Source organism: Chelonoidis abingdonii, chromosome 13 (genome assembly GCF_003597395.2).
Source record: "Chelonoidis abingdonii isolate Lonesome George chromosome 13, CheloAbing_2.0, whole genome shotgun sequence".
In the NCBI taxonomy this organism is placed as follows: Eukaryota; Metazoa; Chordata; order Testudines; family Testudinidae; genus Chelonoidis; species Chelonoidis abingdonii.
Genome location: NC_133781.1, coordinates 20,179,248 through 20,197,805, shown reverse-complemented (window position 1 = coordinate 20,197,805; position 18,558 = coordinate 20,179,248). Strand labels below are relative to the sequence as shown.

General features: G+C 39.6%; 1 long non-coding RNA gene across 2 annotated transcripts in view; it reads right to left on the bottom strand.

Moving 5' to 3' along the window:
- The window catches only part of LOC116827540 (uncharacterized), a 57,096-nt gene extending 39,146 nt beyond the window's left edge, over nucleotides 1-17,950 (bottom strand). For both annotated transcript variants that reach the window (XR_012656933.1, XR_004374329.2), the window contains exons 1-2: nucleotides 17,843-17,950; nucleotides 16,303-16,396 (exon numbers count right to left, since the gene is read on the bottom strand). This is a non-coding gene — a long non-coding RNA (uncharacterized LOC116827540). The remainder of the gene's footprint in view (nucleotides 1-16,302; nucleotides 16,397-17,842) is intronic.
- Nucleotides 17,951-18,558: the final 608 nt, after the last annotated feature.

The window sequence follows — 18,558 nt, the reverse complement described above, 5'->3', positions numbered from 1 at the left end:
TGGATGGTTTGGGTATGTCTTAGATATAAATCATCTTACTCTGTCTGACCTAGACTCCTAACTGAGAATCATTTATTCCTTGGCGACTCATCCGTACCACTATTCTACCTTTTCACAATAAAGTAGCAGCGTCAAGCTGCAGATGTTTGCCCTGAGGACCCTGATGCCTCACTGCATGACAAATTAGAGGGGATTTAGTAATCTGACATGCTGAATTCTGGTTCATCCCGAAAGGTGACATTCAATCCAAACTCCTGAGTTTTGCATTTCTTTTTGTCTTAGATTCAGACTAGGACGTGGCTCTTCAGCTGATTGTGTGAATTCTGCTACTGTGTATGCTCCAGTAGGATTAGAAGGCCTTAGAAAGGGATTCTGTTCAGGCCTTTTTGTCTCTGTCATTGACTTTAGACACACTAGCTATATTTTAGGGCATGGAGCACAAACCACAAGGCATAACCAAAGCAGTTGCACTCATTTCATTCTGTGGGTACTGCTGCAAAAAGCCTAAATAACCTCCTAAGTCCTTACTAAGAAATGCTACTACTACTGCTGCCATTGTTTCTGCAGCACTAATTTTAAATGCATTACTTCATCAGGATCGTGCTGCCTTTTCCTGTGTTTGCTATGGAGGACCTTGGTTTAAATGACATTCTCTCCTGGAACTTAATTTAACTGGATTCATCACTGCTCCAAGACCTCCCTGGGATGAGACCCTGCCCTTTTTGCTCTGGGTATTCCCCTGTATATTTGAAGAATTTCTTTCCAAGGGCTGGTTTTCACTGCAAAATTAACTCAAGTTCTTACTCGAGTCCCGTCCACTCACCAAAACCTCTCATTTGTGTATGACGGTGCTTTGCATTCTAGTTGGCTGGCCCATCAGGGGGTATAGGTTAAAGCTTGAGTGATGCTAGACCTCCACTGCCACCCCACAATTCCAGAGAGGAACAGAATAAAGGAGAGGGGGGGGGAGGAAGAGGAAGCTATGATGGAGGCTGCAGTTAGTGGGAAGCTCCTGCAGGAGACCCTTGACCATGGAAAGAGTTTTGTCCTGGAAGCCAGAGCTAGAGGACACTGTAGAGAGATTGCAGAGAATGAGAAAGGCTTCTGCAGGGAAGAGATTGGTTTGTTAACCAAGCTTCTGACTTCCTTTCCCTAGAGTGAAAAGAAGCTGTATTTGAACACTTCCTCAGACACAAGCAAACCTCCCAAACAAGAAAGTACAATTCACAGCTGCAAAAATACGCCCACAAAAAATGCAGATGGGTCTGAGCTATGAAGTTCAGAGTTTAGTTTAGAGCCAAGTCAGAACTTAGCCAAAGTTCAGGCATACATTTAGTGTTCTGGTTCAAAATCATCTCTGCAATAATTGGCCAATAATTTAGAAAACCATGACATGATAAAAAGACATTTTAAAGGCATCAGGGAAAAAAGAGGAAACCCATATGATGGAGAAATACCACATTCATAGAGATAACAGACTGTCTGAAGCTTTCAAAAATGACAGAGGAGAGATGCAAGTACATACTCTTCACAGTGAAAGGGACACATTTCCAGTCCAGGCTGCATTTGACAGAGATCACACTCATATTATAAGAGCCTGTTTTCAGCTTCACCACCTAAGACTAAAGAGAGATTCAAGACCCTGTTTTTTTCTGTGTAGTTCCATTTGCTTACAAGTCCCTCTGCATGCCTCTACTCCAACCCATCCAACTTTCCTATGTACACTAATCATTCAATCATCCAAACATGACAAGGAGAAGTTTAACTCTCTCTTGTTCTCTTGAAGAAGGGAAATGGGTAGACGACAAGAAAATATGGCCCAGTCGTGCCATCAGTAGATTGAGCCATGGCAATCCCTAGAGTGTGGAGGACACCATTTTGCTCCACATGGCGCATGCAAGGTAACAATGCTTGGAGGATGCCATTTGGCTATACAAAATGACATTCTCCGCGCTGTCTGGGTTCCTGGGATGAAATAATTCATTAAAATGGAGTCATGCCAGCAAAAAGTTTGGAAGCCTTCAGTCTAGGCATATATTCATCAATCTTAAAATCACCCAAATTAAAGCTTAACTAAATTGTCAGTGTTGAACCAATGCTCCTCAAGTGGAAAAGGAATTCAAAGTAACCCACAGGCAAGTGAGGCCTGAGTGAACAGATAGGCTTCCTTCCATTTCATTGCAAAACCATTCTGATTTTATGAAAAGTACTCATATTATGTCTCAGAATACAGGATTACGATGAGGGGGCATTTTCAAGCAAAAGGATATTTCCAATGAAAACATTTGGAAACATATTTGCATTTTCACATGCTTTTGAATGGAACAAATGCATTATGAGAAGTTTCACAAATTAAAAATTATGTGACTCAAAATCAAATGATAAGAATGAAATGATAAGAATTTCTAGGGAAAAGAATTAAATGTTGACATTCATGAAGTCTTAGTTATTAGAGAGTTATGAGTCAGAGTCCAGGGAGAGGAGATGAGTTTAGAGAGTTGGGAGTTTGAAAGACCCCAGTGGGGGGAATTGCACCTGTCAAGATGACAGATAAATGAACAGATAAGGTTGCAGCAGAAAATTGATCAAGATAATGCAGAAGGAAAGTGAAGTCTTGTGACAGCAGGTGGATTTGTAGCATCTAGCCCCAAGAAGTGGAAATAGGACTATGGTGAAAGTAAATAGTAGATTTATTTATTTGGAGTACAGATAGCTAAATCAAGAGCTTTCAACTCTGAACATGAATGTCAAAGAAGTTCCAAGACAGTTTAAAATGCTCCATCATTCACTCTAATCAGAGGGTGAGTCAGTACTCAATTATATTCATCCAATTTTGTATTCCATTGTCTATGTGTTGGTGACAAAGCAGTTGAGATAATATGGTCATATGGCAGAATCATCTTCTTGACAAAAGCTGAGATATATTAGCTAAAATAAAAATTATGTGGCTCTCAATCCTAATGCTCCAATGCATAAACTAATCATCAAAAAGAATCAGGAAGAAATCTCTCTCTCCCATCCCCAAACCTGGTCTGGTAGTGTACCATAGGGTAGGGTTTATACGCCTTCCTCTAAAGAATATGGTTATTGTGGATAGTTCTCTGAAAATATCCCTCAATGAGCAGTGGCAGTCAAAAAAGTGAACAGAATGTTGGGAATCATTAAGAAAGGGATAGATAATAGGACATAAAATATCATGTTGTCTCTATATAAATCCACGGTATGCCCCACATCTTGAATACTGTGTGCAGATGTGGTCGCCCCATCTCAAAGATATATTGGAACTGAAAAAGATTCACAAAAGGGCAACAAAGATTATTAGGGGTATGGAACGGCTGCCATATGGGGAGAGATTAATAATACTGTTGGGAAAAAAAGATGCCTATGTGGAGATATGATAGAGGTCTATAAAATCATGACTGGTGTGGAAAAAGTAAATAAGGAGGTGTTATTTACTCCTTCTCATAACACAAGAACCAGGGGTTACCAAATGAAATTAATAGGCAGCAGGTTTAAAACAAACAAAAGGAAGTATTTTTTCACACAACGCACAGTCAACCTGTGGAACCTTGCCGGAGTATGTTGTGAAGGCCAAGACTATAACAGGGTTCAAAAAAGAACTAGATAAATTCATGGAGTATAGGTCCATCAGTGGCTGATTAAGCCAGGATGGCCGGAATGTGTCAAGCTCTTTGCAAAGCTGAATGGGTGAAGCTGGATCATTAATGTTGCTGTTCTGTTTCAATCCTCGGCACCGCATTGGCCACTGTCGAGACAGGATACTGGGCTAGTGGACCTTTGGTCTGACCTAGTAATGACGATTCTATGTTTTTATGTGTTGTGGCTACTGTTAGATACCCTCAATGTGGCTACTGTTTTTCACCCTACTGCTAGGACGGGCCTCATCTCCTGATGAACTAACTCGTTCTCTAGTTGCTTGATATATCCTTTCAGGAGTTCACTATGCATCTGACAAGTGGTTATTACCGAAGCTCGATGCTCAACGTGTTAGTCTATAGGTGCCACAGGATTCTTTGTGCTTTTACAGATCAATAACAGCTACCCGCTCTGTACTTGATGAACGGATATTGATGACTGGCCATATGTTGTTAAATTATAGCAATTGTACTGTTGCTCAGTTTCTATTGCCTGTCAATTCAAGACAAATATTCTGTTGTAAAATGAGCTGGGTTGTGTGTGTGTTATGTGAATGTGTGTGTGGGTGTGTTCTTTGTGTTGTTACAGTATCATCCTCATGGGCGATCAGAATGCTCCAGTGCTGTATTTAAGCCTCTTTACGTTATGACAACAATATTCTTCTTTTGGTTGAAATTGTAGACTGTGATTTTTGGAGCGAGTCTAGTTTTTCCCTCCCATGCTGAGTATCCGAGTAGCTAATGTGCCAAAATGTAGTCATAAATCTAGGGAGAGGTGGTCTAATACGGGGGAAATCCGATCTTAGATAAGACAAATCCGCTAAGTGTGATAACGTAGCTGAAGTCGCAATCTAAGATACCCAGGATATCACTTGTCCTAAGCAAAGGGGATCCGATGTGACGGTTTCTTAGATTAGAAATGTGGAGTTGTGGGTTAGGAATAAATAGTGTGCTCGTCGGATCCGATATATCGCTCCTGAGATTGAAGAAGAATATCTAACACCGTCAAAGAGTGACTCAAGTTAAGTGTGTAGTAAATATCCATGCAAAATCAGGGTAGTCTGATGTAGTCAGATGGACCATAGATGGAAATTACGTAGGATTGTTATAGTGAGGTGATGTTTACAAGCAAGAATTTTAAGTAGGTTATTGATGTGAATGTGGTTTGGATTCTAGGTAATGCGAAATTCCGAGGGTGATATTATTTAGAAATACTGGGGAAAAAGTGTTTATAATCGTTGTACTTGCAAATAATGAAAGATGTAGAGAGAAGATGGTTTCATAAGATAGAGCGTGGGAAGACTAGTTTTTCGAGTTCTCAGATTGAAGCAATGTGTAACAATCAGAGGGGTGCCTAAATTGGATATACTTTGATGATAATGCTTGAAAGTTCTATATGTTGATTTTATTAAATAACCACTCTAGGTTGGGATATTAGTGATGATTCTGTAAGTAAGGTATGTAAACTTAAATTCATTTATATTTTCACTACGCTTTGGATAAGTACGTTACTTCATGTATAATCAAATGGGTCCTACCCCACAGCTAAAGTAAATAGTTTGTTAATCTAGGTTTAATATACGCGGACATGGAACTTAAGTTCAATGGTCTAACGTCTCGTTCTCAGTCTCTGGCTTTTACTCGGTGCAAGAGGTGTGTCGCATAGGCAATAATTGTATATAATGGTGTGTTCAGCTTAAGGGAGTTTAGATAGATTATCGATTGTAGTTGATGATGAAGTTCCTCTAATTGTGCTTGAGTGGCTTACGGATGGAAAGTGTCTATGGTGTCCCTGGCATGAGGTCTCTGATTTTCCAGTAGCTTGCAACTATCGCGGTTTGACAGTGTTCGGAATAATGTATTATTTCTGAACTAGCGATCACATGATTTAGTTTGCGATTCCTCATTAATAGGTATGGTCCATTCTGCCTATGGAGAGCTCAGCTATTGTTTCTCTGGAAGGAAGGACGATTGTGATGTACTGGCTTGATGGACCTTTGGTTTGACCGCGGTTATGTGTGCGCCGTATGGCGGTAGTAAGAAGGAATATGTATCAATACATTATGAATTTCTAATTATCGTCCTATGAATTGTGATTATCTCGCATGTCTTGGAGGAATTGTTCCGTTTCAATTAAACCACATTTACCTTGGTCCATGCCTCACAAATCTACAGATCTATCATCTCATAGGTGCTGCGATTTGGGAAATTTAATGTAGCTTTATGTAAAATAGCATACTGGTGGCAGTGCCATTTGACACTTAATGGCTGAGGCCCTATCTCCGACTATTGATACCCACTTGCGGTTTGCGATGGTGTGGTTATGTTTTTATCTTAAGCATAAATACAGAGCCTTAAAGTCTGCTGAAGAAAGGTTCCTACATGCATCAATGGGTGTGTCAGCTTGTGATCGCAGTCAAGGTCAGTAATTGAGGGTGTGTTCTTGTTCTGTATCTGAGAAGATAAAGTACCCAAGTTATTGGAATGACACTGTTAAATCTAAATGTGTCATAAGTGAAATTTCACAGTTCTCGTTGTACTTATTCATTATAAGTTCATTACTATTAGGATTTTTTATTGTTAGGCTGCTTAATTCCACCCTCCAATTTACTCACTCATCAGTTTATCCTATGATATGCAGCTACTCAAATCAGTTAAACGACGAAAAATCTTGTACAGAAACTGCGTGGCTGTGTCTATTAGCTCGTGGGTCTTTAGTACACTGATGAATTTTGTAATGAAATCATGCGCTACGTGATACTCTGTGCAATTCTCATATGAGTGTGTCTTATCGTATGGCAGGTATTTGCTTGGACCGCAATTAGCAGAGGGTTCCTGTTAAGGCACTAACTGAATTAAATTTTCTGTTTTAGAAACGAGACATAAAGGTGAATTTCCATTTGTAGTTGTGCATTTTAACTAATCGAATCAAAACAACTTGGTTATTCGATGAAATTCGATAGTTGGCTATCATTCACATTCTGATTATAGATCCATTTACATGTAAAATTTAGGTTAGGATATTGGTATTATGATAATGGAAATATTTTTTGGGCTCTTTTTGATATATCAAGACTTCTAATTAATACTGATAGTAAAAAGTAGCTAAGAAAGTACGCCTTATTACATGTCAATGTCTTATTCACTGAGTGATATCATACAGGATTTATATTTAAATAAGTTGCTGTTAAAGAAAAATTCAACCTCATCTTTCAAGATGACTGATTGAACATGCTCACAGGATTTCTAACAGAGTTTTCTCTATTTAATCCACCGTTTTGTGTATACAAAAAGAGAAAAAACGCTTGCACATCAAGTCGTTAACCTCATATGATCTAATACTGAATCTTTTTGAATGAATGACGTGTTTGCAGGCCGTGTACGAGTCTGTAAAAGCCTCTATACGACGTCTTTCACAAACAGCTAGGATAGCTGCAGCCGGACAAGGCTGAAAGACATGTGGTTACTCCAGGATGGGATGGCGAGACTCCACATTATTCTATGCTACACACAATGTGGTATGCGGATGGGCAGGATTTAGGTCCCAAGACCCTTGATAGCATATCTCCCCTGTTAATCTGAGCTAAAAAGTTGTAAACAATAGGATCTTTAATGATCTGATGTGAACTGATTACTTAGAGAAAGAACTGCTGTGAATTTATAAAATAACATGTTACCTAATCATAAGGATCAGTGCCTCACGAAATGGAAAAAAATAGGGTCTTTTATGAACTCAATTCTGCTCACAATGCTGTTCAAGAAATGTCGATGAGGAAATGATTACATGTCAATGTAGAATCCTCTGTAATGTAATCTGTCAAATTCTGTTGACTGTCTGTCGTTTATCTCTTACAAAAAACTATGTATGTGCTTACCTATCATGCTAGTCTTGGCTTTTCTATTTATAACCCAATACTTTTTTGTTTATACTTAACTCTCATTAAACAGGTTTCTTCTTTACTATGTTTAACCAGCCAGATCTATATATTCAATGTTTCTCATATGTCTATGCCAGTTAATCCAAACACGAAATTTAAAACGGAAGTATGATAAACCTCTGACTCAATATTGCTTGCTCTTATAACCTGTGTAACATGGGCGTCTTAGGGGGTGTTCGTGGCACAGAGCTGCAGATAGTAGCACAGTGTTCTCCTCAAAATTTGGCATCAGTTCCAACCATGTCCCGTTTGGTAGTTTGTGTGATAGTGGTGACTATATAGAAGAGGTAATGTTGGCTTAAATGCTTTATCGCTTCCTTACAGTTGTGACAACTACTTAAATATAGTCTCAATTATTACACTTGATATTCCTCCATTTCGTCCCTGTACAAGAATGTTCTCAATTTCCTTTTTGCTCTGGACTTGCTAGATAAATTAGCTACTGAATTTATCACAAAAAGTGTAGAGATACTCAGAACACACTACATAGGAAGTCTATACCAGGTTGGTCCTAGGAGACCTTGGGCGGTTGGATTACTTCTGACTGAATTACGAAGAAATTCACACATTACGACAGAGTGATCCAACACTTCTTTAGTGCGTCTCCTGTTTTTCTTATTGAGAGACACGCATAAAGGAGCTGGACTATCCAGACAAATATGTGTTTGAATGAATCTATAACTTTACCGAGTGAACTTGTGAAGGTACAACATGGAGCACCAACTCTCTGATTAAGATCACCTGATATTCTAAGCAGAAGAAATCGCAGACACACCCCAATCTGGTCCCCCTCCTTATCAAATGCGCGACACGAAGTGAATTTTCGTTTAGAGTCAGGACTCTTCACGCTCATATATCTAATTCAATATTTGTAGTGCGCCTTTAGTGGCATCTGTAGAGACTGATTGTGATTATATCTTAAAAGAGATGAGGTTGTATGAGCGACTGAGTAGCTTTTGCGATGGTATGAATCTGAGAAATGAGGCTAGGATGTAATCGATCCGTATGATATTCGATTGGCTCTTGGAACTCTCTAGGCCTTCTACAATGTCCTATTCTTGTTGTCTCTATGATACAAAAGGATCTATCATTAGAAAACTTGGATAACTAGTTTTAGAGTTAAGATATATTTCATGAATAGGATACAGGGAGTTCGTGTCTCTTGAGAAGTGTCTGGCATGTCCATTTATTATCTTTATGATATTATTTTCTTGTAGTACTCTAATAGTAGTCTTGTTTGAGTAATAGTAGTACATGAACATGTGAGATTGTGTTCTTCTAGACGTACTATTCCCGTAATACTTTAAATGTATTAAAACTTTCCTTGTATTAGATGAGGTCACATCTTAAGATGTTCACCTGATTATCATACATTCTGCTTGAAAGTCATAGTTTTTATAGAAGTGCCTGTATATTAGCTAGCTAAACATTATTTAGTGCCCTTTCTATTCTATTTTATTGGTAACATTGTTTATCTAGTTTATTTATTCAGTTGCGCAGTAAGAGATGGCCAAGATTGAATACGGAGGAATTATTTACGTATTTTAGTATACTTCGGAGTTGAGAGTTCTAATGTATAGAAGTCCATGCTTTTTATTCCCCTTAAACACTGGTTTACGGACACTCTCCTAACTTGTTTGTCGCATGTATAAGTGATTGCTTTGACAGCATCAGTCCGCCTTTATAATCAAAGCATAACCGTGATCCCAGCTAGTGATGCACGAGCGTGCATGGGTGGTCTCCGCCCTGCATTTCACAGTTGAATGAGTCATAAAGATCACGCCATCACGGACTAGGATAGGGTAGTAAACCATTATATTTCCTTTGTTGATGGTTATTATTTAAAGAACAGCTCACTTTGTGCTATATCAGCGAGTATGTCAAGAGTTTTGTTACGGCGTGGGTGCTTTGGAATTATATTAGAAAGGTGATGATAACTGATGGAAAAACTAGCCCAAAAAATCACCTTAGGTGGTAAGAGAACTGTCTTTTTGTGATTGTTTCGGGATCGATGTGCGCGGCTCCCCCTGTCGATTCCGCAACTCCGTTGGGGTTGGTGGAGTTCCGGAATCGATATAAGTGTGCTCGGGGATCGATATATCGCGTCTAGATGAGACGCAATATATCGATCCCCGAGCAATCGATTGTAACCCGCCGATACGGCGGGTAGTGTAGACGTAGCCCTAGACTGGTCACAACAGATTTGACATAATGTATTGCCATTACAGGAGGTTGGTGCAGGGTTAGATGGACCATTCATCCAATCTAGTAAGGTAAATACAGCACTATGTTATTCTGGAAAAAGTGTGTCCACCAAAAAGAAAGAATTAGGGGGTTGGAGAAGAGAGTCAGTGGGTTCACTATACTTTGGAGTTGTTGTAATAAGTGGATAATTTAGTCTGAGTGACCAGTGACAGATTCAGTCCTCCTGTAGTGATGTCTTATAAAAATTGGGAGATAGGACCATGTTAGAACTTGCTTTTTACCTCTCAGGAAGAAACATGAGACCTGAGTCTTCTCTCCATTACACTAGTTTCACATCTGTGTAACTCCATCGTTTTTAATAATTAGCTGAATTGTGGCCAGATCCAAAGCCCACTGAAGTCAACAGGAGATTCCTATTCACTTCCTGAGGCTTTGGGTCACATCCTTAGAGAATTGGGACCAAACTCTCAGCTGTTGTAAACTGGTATAGCTCTATTGGGTTCAGCTGGCTGTTTATGTCTGCAGTGGTTATTTCAGGCATCTGGAATTTTTTTCTCTATCCCTCACTCATTTCCTTCTGCAACCTGTTTTATCTGCACAGCCCTCTAACAAAGGTAACTGGCATGGTTTCACAAAGCAGAGACTCCAATTAGTCTCTCCTCAAGCTAGTATCCTCTTTGGAGCTGGAAAGTTTGGTGGGTTCACAGCAGGGGGAAAAGATAGTACCTACAAAGGAGTCTTAAGTGATGTTCAGTCTTGGAGGAATTGTCCTTTGAAATTTAGTGCCCCAAGTTCAAATCTCACTTTATCTGGATGGAAACTTCCTCATGTAAGGCAGCTTTGAAAGTCTGTTCCTCTTATGAAAACAATTCCCATGCTGGGTGTTTTAATGAGACATTGACATTCACACTCACTCTACTTTGAAGTCACCATCATTCAAATTGTCACAGCTTGACAGCACAGCAAGTTACTGGAGGCTTCTTGAATTAATGCTCGAAGACTCAGTATTAATGAATGTAACTATCAGCTTTACTGACTATGGCTACTCTGCATGATATCTATTAAGGACTAACTAAGCTACCAGATTCCTGTTCCAGCACACACTGGGCTGTATACAAAACACTATTAATTATTATTTATTATTTGAATTGCAATAGCATTTAAGAGCCCCAGTCATGGACCAGGACGTTGCACTGTGCTAGGTGCTGTACAAACACAGAACCAAAAGATGATATTTGCCCCTGAGATCTTACAATCCACGTAAAATACAGGATTAATTCTTTAGGGGCTGTTTCAAAGTGGTAGCCGTGTTAGTCTGTATCAGCAAAAACATGGAGTCCCTGTGGCACCTTAGAGACTAACAAATTTATTTGGGCATAAGGTGCCACAAGGACTCCTCTTTAAGGGTTGTGCCATCAATAGTTGTTCTAAGATATTGATCAGGAATGTGATGAGATCTCCCATGAACATTACAATTTTTTTTTTATTTTGCTTCTTTCTTTTCTGTTTTTCAGGACTTTGTGCTAAATAGATGTTTAAAAACAAACAAAAAATGAAGAGTTTAAAATGTCTGAATGAAAATCACTTTCTCTTTCAGTTATTCAAGTTTCATAACCTTAATATCTTTGATAAACTTACTAGTTTTCCAGGAAAAGAGAGTCTCTCATCAAAATACAGGGTAGATAAGATCTGAATTCATAATGTTGAAAAACTGACTAACAACCCCTGGTTCCCTTTAAAGGTGATCTGAAAGGAAGAAGAGACAAGAAATAGGAGTTGTGCCCTTTTTTGCTCACTGAATAACAGTCAGACAATCACAACTCCATAATTTGGCCTATAATCAGGTACCATAAAACTAACTGACCATAAATTGTCATTCTTCTATTTAAAAGGTACATTGTAGAAGAAAAAACATCCTGAGTTTTAATAAAATTTTCCTTAGATGCTGGTCAATCTAGTGGATAAAACATTTAAATAGCAAGCTTTCTAGAGGTGGTTTTTGTTTTGTTTTTTTTTTTCAAAAAAAACCTTTTTCTTTCTTTCTTGGCTTGTTTTCCTCATTTTCTACAGATTTTTTTTTTTTTGCTACTCATTAAAAATTCTCCATTTCTTTTTCTATATCATTAATCCTGTAAATTTATATACACCTCTACCCCGATATAATGCAACCCGATATAACACAAATTTGGCTATAACGTGGTAAAGCAGTGCTCTGGGGGGGTGGGGCTGCGCACTCCAGCAGATCAAAGCAAGTTCAATATAATGCAGTTTCACCTATAATGCGGTAAGGTTTTGTTGGCTCCCAAGGACAGCATTATATCAGGGTAGAGGTATATATACTTCTCTTTGTTATTTTTCTCGATATTTTTATTTATATTCCTCCTTATTCCCTACATTCTCTCACTTCTCTTTTTGGCTGGCGATCCTAGGACCTCCTCCAACGCTCAGATTACCAACTGGCTTTCCTGTTGGCCTGTTCCTCTAGAACAGATCCTTCCCAGGGTATAGAAAATATGGGAGCTGAAGCTAACTAGGGAGTGGGGCTTTGAGCCCCAGATCTTCACAAAAGGATGTCAAGTTTGTCCTATTTTTATTCCTCTCTCTTAGCCAGCAACTGAATTCTGTGTCTTGCCCAAGACTATAGTGATTTTTCCCAAGGAAGAGGCAAACTTTGATACATTTCACTTTAGATTAACAGAGAACACCATCCCCACCAGCACACTGCTGATGAGTGACAGATCACCTTTTTCTTATAGGCACAGTGGTGCTTTGTACAACACAGCATATTCCTTAGAGGTGTTTAATGGCATTTTACAAAAATCAGTTGTGCCTATCCTGCAAAGACAACACAGGCTTGGAGAAGTTTTTCCATAGTGGACTGATTGGAAGGGGCTGGATGTAACCATACTGGGGTGTTGATGCCTGACCCTTGATAGTCAAGCTCTATCTAGCTCTTGGTAACAATGCATCTAGAACGTAAACCAATGAAAGACTCTCATTAACTTCACTGGATTTTGGAACAGGACCATAGAGCTTCTAGACACTGGACGAAGGTAATTTTTTCTCTTTTGGATACAGTAACCCAATATAAAACCCAAATATGAATCTTGACTGAAGAAGGCCCTGAAATGAATTGTTTCTAGACCCAAAATAATGATCTCTGCAACAGAATCCAATCACTCTGAATTACTTGAGTGACAATAGAAAATAATGTCTTCATTATCCATCAGTCCTGCTGGTGAAATCTTTAGTGACAGTTACAGAAAAATCACTTTTTCCACATTCCAGAGACTGTCTTTATTTATCTCAGTTCCTACTTCATTATCACCATGGCTGCTAACACCAGCAAAGACCTAAGACTGGATCTCACAATAAAATCAGGACTTGTCTCATGCAGTCCACCTCAAATCCCTAGAACATCACCACTTTGTCTGAACTCCTATGTTGTTAGCTATTCCACATTTTGTGGGCCTGATTTTTCACTTTGTTAAAGCAGTTTTACAGCAAGGTTCTTCCACTGACTGAGCCTGATATAAGTCCTTCGGAAGTGGTGATCAAAAATCTCTTGAAGTTAAGCAGCATCTCATGCAGTCATGTTTATGGTGAAGTTATTGCCTGCGTTGATAAAGTTAAATGTAAGAGAATCTACTCTACATTTCAGGATCACAGTAACAGGAGAAATGTGTGGGAGAGCAATCAGGATGCCTGACGGTGGTCACGTTTTAGATAATAGAGATAAGTGTGTTAAAAGCTGCTGCAAGGGTAGAAATGTGTGTGTTGGGGGGGCATACAGGGGAAATACATTCAATATTTTCCAAATCCAAGCTCCAGTCCTGGCTGAAAGAAGAGATTTGCTTCCACAAAGAAAAGCATTTAAAAAGAGACTCTGTCTGCTTCAGTCCTGTACCCTATAAAGCTTTGTTTCATTGTCAGCATAAATGTATATACTCTGCAAAAATCAGCATTCACTCACAGGAGAAGATCAAAAGAAATATAGTCACTGAAGATGTGGATAGTGAGAATAAATTCTGTGTGTATATCAATATACTGACAATTCTCAAGATGTTGCTTCACTTAAGCTATCAGTATTTATACAGCACTAGTAATACATTTTCCCAAGATAGTGTAAATCTTTTAACTTGTAATTTGGTACTTGTGGGTTTACTAGTAAGTGAGGACCCAGAACTCTATAATCCACAAGTACCTTTCATATTAATTAATATTTTATGTAAAAGATGCACTATCAGTTATTTTAGATACCAAATTTAGATTGTTTTTTGGGGGGAAAGAGGCAGGTATTTTTGTTCTAAATGTACACATTCCTTTGCTGTGTTACATGAAGCCAAACAGCACTAGGCCAGTGCCTGCACTGGAAAGTGACTAGGATTAGAAACAAGCAAAGGTGCAGATCCTTCAACTGAATGTATGTCGGGTAGAGCGCTGTGCCCTTGCTGAATTTCTGGGGCTCTATGTGAGGGTAAGACCTGATCCTAAACCTAATCAATCTATTTACTTATAGTTTATCCAGTTTGAGTGAAATGTAAAAAATACAGACATTGGAAAGATGAAAAATAAAAGCCTATTCAAGACAGCACTTCTGCATGTGCTTAAATCCCACAGGCTTCAAGTTAAGCAAGTGCTTAAATACAGTTCTGAATCGAGATGTTTTCCTGAATTGGGGCCTTAATAATTAATGGTGGTGCTAGTATTTCTCATTGACAATGTCCTTTATTTAACAAAAAACAAACAGAAGTCTCCCTGAAGATAAGGCTTTATCCAGCAAGCTTGTGTTCCAGAAAAGTATGTTTGCTGCAGCCATGTTTGTAAATCAATATCAGAATAAAGGCGGATACACACTGTGAGCTTGATTCTCCCCTTCCTTGTACGTCACAGAATTATTTACATCTTGTGCAAACTGGGTGTAAAACCATTCTGATGTTGTAGCTCTTTGCCCCTACTTTTCACAGATGGAAATGACTACACAAGGCAAGGCAGTGGAGAATCAAGCCTAGTGTATTAATCTGGCTCTGCTGAGATTCTGTATTATTTCATTGGAGTTCTTTTTGGTTTCCTTTACTGCCATTTGCTATAAGTAAATGAAGTCTCAAGTTCCTCTATCATATAGCTTGGGTCCTTCCTTTTCAGAGACCACCTCTCTCCCTATGCTACTGTAACCCATTAGTAACTGTACATTACATATCCCCCTCTGAAGATGTGAGTCTGTTACAACTCTCCACTGTAGAGCTTAGCTCTTTAGTTCAGATTGTAGTGATTCATTTATTTTAGCTCTAGAGGTTCCTGATTCAGTCCCTGGTGTTGGCCAAGATGGCAGCCACCACATGATACTGCTACTGCTATGATTGGTGGCTGGGCTCAAGATGGAGCTCCCCCCTTTGGTTTAAGAGAGGGAACTGCTGATAGGGCCTTCCCTGTGGCCTTTGACTCTCCCTCCTCCCTCCCCACATTGGTCTGAAATAGCTCATATTGTGCTGGTATGTTAGGGAAGAAAGTGGGCTAGGTTTTTCAGGAAGGAAAAGGCACTACACATGTTTTCTCTTAAAATTAATCATCTGGTTGGATAATCTTAGTAATGTGGATGAAGTTTCGCTACGAGACTTATTTTTTATTGGTTTTATTTAAAGATTTCCCTAGAGCATAGGGATAGGTGCTTTTTTTGTTGTATATTAATAAAAATAAATAAAAGACACTGCAGGTGCAATTCCATGTTTCTCATGAACCCAAAATTCTTGTTTAAAATCAATTGAGGAGTTTTGGTGTGCAAGGAATGCTGGATTAGACCCTGTATCTTTTAAAATTCTGGTAATTCAATATTAAAGCATTATGGAACCCTACTTATGATGTACTATATGTGGAAGGCATACAATAGTCACTACAGTGTTGGAGTCAGTGTTCTCTTCCTAGACAGATGAAGGACAATGTCAAGACTTCCTTTGGAAGTGGATTTCATTCTTGCTGCTGCTAATGCATCCTCTGAAGAGGTTATGGTTATGGTTAGCGTCTTTTCTTGCAATGAGAACCATGTGTCCCAAAGAGTAATGATTTTTTCTATAGTGTATGATATTTACATTACTATATTAAACATTTTCTTTAGCTATAAAAATGTCCATCTCTATCTTTAGAGCTATAAAAGAGTTAAGGATCCCACAGCCGCCTTAATTCTGTATCTGTTTGCTTTGTGTATTTAATTCAGATCACAACAGTTTCATGTATTTAACATTAGAAGCATTTAAAAGAAAAATCTTTCATTTTTATAACCTTTTAAGGCTTGATCATCAAGATTTTGTTTAGCAGCCCAGCAGCAGAATTCTTCTGTTTTTTAAGACCACTTGCTAAGCAGATTTCCAGTTGGTGACTTATAAATGCAGTGAAAGTACTGACATTTAGAGATGGAGTGAGGGGCTGCATTAATAGGGTTAATTCTGATTCCAGCCTCCAAAATCCTGTCTTCACCATTGGACCTGAAAAGAAGCCATTTCCTTTACCTGATCCATGAAGTTGTGTGCAGCTTTTTACTACTCCCCAACAAGCTGCTTAGATGGAGAAAACTCCTACTTCCATCTCCATTGAGACCAGAATCTTAAGCAAAATAACATGATGGAATGTTTATTGAAACAATTGACACCTTCTAATCTGTTGCAACAACAATCAATTCCATGTTTTTTGCCTCAAGTAGCCCAATGATATTTTAATTTAAAAATACAGCTTTGTCTTTGCACTTGAAATTGCTTTTTGCAATTATTTCACATTATTTTTAAATCAAATTGTAAAAATAAGAATACCTCCCCCATCCCCCCAAAGCCCAAAACAAAACAAAACCACACTGTCCTTAAGTCGCATCTGGGGACTAGATCCTGCAATGATTACTCATGGTACCAATATTGCAAAAGTTTGCAATTTTATCATGAGTCTTGTGATATTTGATTTTTTAAAACCCCAGCTCCTGGAGTCTTGTGATAACATGAGAATCCCAACTTCTAGATTCCAAAGGGTTAAGAGTCCTGGTGTTTCTTCTGACTGGTACTTTCAAATCTCTCCTGGGACTCATGCAGCCTTCATGCCAAAATTCTGTATTATTACACAAACACACAAAAGGAGGGGGAGGGGGCAGATTATAGTCTGTTTTCTAAAGTCTGTTCCTGCTCATTTGGCTTATTGTCAGATTTGAAGGTATCCATAAAAACTCAGGTTTAAAACCACAATTGGGGCCTAATAATATACACAAGTTATGTTAAAAAAACAAAACAGCGAACTGACTTTTAAGGAGCCTGCATACTAAGGGCCTGATTCTCCACTGATGTAGAATGTTTTTAATCTGACATGATTTCACTGAATTAAATGGTACTACTCCTGATTTCCATTGGTGTGTGAGGAAAACCACTTCTGACTCTTGACATTCCTGAAGCCCAGAACCAGTGCTGCATTCTCTGTTACATGCAATTTTTCTTTCTTTTTTAGTTGTGGCAAGGCCCCATCTAAAATCATGTGCTTCTACCATTAGTCTTCATCCAGTTAAGAGGTAAACAAGTGCTCTGTTTTACTATTGCTTTTGTGGGTAGTGCCCAAAGGCCCAAATCAGGATCTGGGCCCCATTGTACTAAGCTCTGTACAAACATTTTGGCATCTGCCTCTGTTTTCACTAGGGCACACAGCTCATTTTAGATTAACTGCTGCTTAACTTTCTTAACCAGTTGTGTGCTGCTTTCCTTGCTCCTGGGTAAGTCAGCCCAGCGGCTGGTGTTTTTCCATGGTGTGCCCCCTTTAATGCCACTGAATATGGGAAGTGAGGAGATAGCTACTCCATTCACTGCTTCTTTCTTTCTTTCTCCCCCATCCCTTTAATTATTTCCCCTCCAAACTGGAGTTTGACGTATTCCTCCTAGATACCGAATGACCAATCAGATAGTTACTAAGGAGCGAATCTAGCCAATCGGCCATCGTTGCTACCTGCGGGTAATACTTTTAGCAGCGAAAAAAAAAAAAGAGGAGACAAATAAATGCACAAGACAATTACATTCCAATCACCTGGTGTGTTCCTGGGTGCTGGTTGTGGCTGCCCTGCCTTCCACCCCAAAAAACTGGTTTTGAACTCTGCCCCTCCCACTTTCCCTACACTTCTGGGGCTGTAACTCTCTCTCTTCCCCCTTTCAGCAGGGTGGTGCCAGCTTCAGTGAGCCTGGCCTAGTGTGGCTCATCGTCACTCCAATAGCAACAGGATATCTGCCCGCTCGCCTCTCTCCCAGCCTCCTCTCTCTGAGCGACAGTTTTCCTCACCCAATGGCTTTTCAAGGATGGCCCTTCCCACCTTCTCTAGCCGTCTTTCCTCCCTCTTTGCCTGCCCCAACTCCTCCTCCTCTCCCTCCCCTCTGACTCTCTTAGTCTCTGAAACGCGGCAAGAATTCCTTGTTTTTGCTGACACAGACTAACACGGCTCCCACTCTGAAACCTTCCTCCTTTGTGCTTTCCTCACCCTCCCTTTTCTTCTCTCCCTGCCCCCCTCCCAAGGTGACTCAAGTGGCAGTACAGCCTCACACTGGGAGGAGGGGGTGATACCAGTGGGTGGGGCTGGGCCCAGCCCTTGGTGACTGACATCTCTGGCAACCAGTGGCAGGAGACCAGGGGGTGTGGCTGCTCCCTGCGTCACCCCCCCATGCCCCTTCCCATGGAGAAGGGAGCTCGTGATGGAGGGGCAGGCCCAGGTAGCCCCCTTGCCCTTGAGGTGCCCGTGAAGGGGGATAGGG